The sequence below is a fragment of the Sceloporus undulatus genome, chromosome 1 (genome assembly GCF_019175285.1).
Source record: "Sceloporus undulatus isolate JIND9_A2432 ecotype Alabama chromosome 1, SceUnd_v1.1, whole genome shotgun sequence".
Taxonomy (NCBI): Eukaryota; Metazoa; Chordata; class Lepidosauria; order Squamata; family Phrynosomatidae; genus Sceloporus; species Sceloporus undulatus.
Genome location: NC_056522.1, coordinates 154,328,135 through 154,329,609, shown reverse-complemented (window position 1 = coordinate 154,329,609; position 1,475 = coordinate 154,328,135).

Genomic DNA, 1,475 nt, shown 5'->3' with positions numbered 1-1,475 from the left:
TATGGTATCGAAAGCCGCTGAGATGTCCAAGAGCACCAACAGGGACACGCTTCCCCTGTCGATGCCCAGACGGAGATCATCGACCAAGGCGACCATGGCCGTCTCAACCCCGTGACCCGCCCGGAAGCCAGTTTGAAATGGGTCCAGATAATCCGTTTCATCCAAGACCGCCTGAAGCTGGATCGCAACCGCTCTCTCGATCACCTTCCCCAAGAATGGTAGCAGTGAAACAGGCCGATAATTATTATGTACCAGGGGGTCAAGGGAGGGCTTCTTTAGGATCGGTCTTACGATGGCCAATTTAAGATCCGATGGAAATCGCCCTTCCCTGAGAGAGGTGTTAATTATCCGGCGTAACAATGTCGTTACCACCGGTCCCCCCTGGACCGCTAACCACGAGGGGCAGGGATCAAGAGAGCAGGTCGTTTTCCGAACACTTCCGAGGATCTTGTCCACATCCTCGGTACTCACCAACTCAAACTGATCCAGTGTAACACAGTCCACGGAGGCTCTGGACACTCCTACCCTAGGTTCTGCATTAACGTCAGCGTTCAGACCTTCGCTTATGCGAGAAGTTTTATCCACAAAAAAGTCATTAAAAAGGTCACAGCAGGCCTTAGACGGTTCAAGGATCTGGTTCAGGGCAGGAGGGAGCTGAGTTAGCTCCCTGACCACCCTGAACAACTCTGCCGGACGTGACTCAGCGGACGCAATACGAGCACCATAGAACGAATTCTTTGTTGCTCGTATTGCCTCTCCATAGTCCTTCAACAGCCGGTCTAGGAGAGTCTTGTCGTCTAAGCGAAGGTCTTTCCGCCAACGGCACTCTAGTCGTCGCAGAACCCGCTTCCTCGCCCGGAGCTCTTCCGTATACCAAGGCTTACGATTGGAAGCGGGCCTGAGAGGACACTTGGGAGCGATTCTGTGTATAACCCCAGAGAGACCGGTATTCCAGATACCGGTAAGGGCATCAACAGAGTCGCCGTCATTTCCAACCGCAAGCCCCTCTAAGGCTTCTTGGAACCTCTCAGGTTCCATCAGCCTTCGAGAGTGGACCATCCTAACTGGTCCACCACCCCCGGGGGGGATCTGGGTAGAGGCCTTGATTTTCACCTCTACCAGGAAATGATCCGTCCATGGCAAGGGGGAAATATTAGCTATTTCCACCCACGGATTTTCCGCATCCGAACAGAAGACCAAATCAAGTGTATTACCCGCGCAATGCGTAGGACCCTGTATCAGCTGGGACAGGCCCATGGCAGCCATGGTATCCATGAATTCCCGAGCCGCACCGGGTGGAACATAGCTGGCCGTGAGGGAGATGTTGAAGTCGCCCAGGACAATAAGCCTGGGCGTCTCCAACATCAGTTCAGCAACCAGCTGTGTCAGCTCGTTAAGGGAGTCCGCTAATGCACGGGGTGGCCGATACACCAGCAGAATCCCTAGACTGTCCCTAGCCTTTAGGGTCAGGTAAA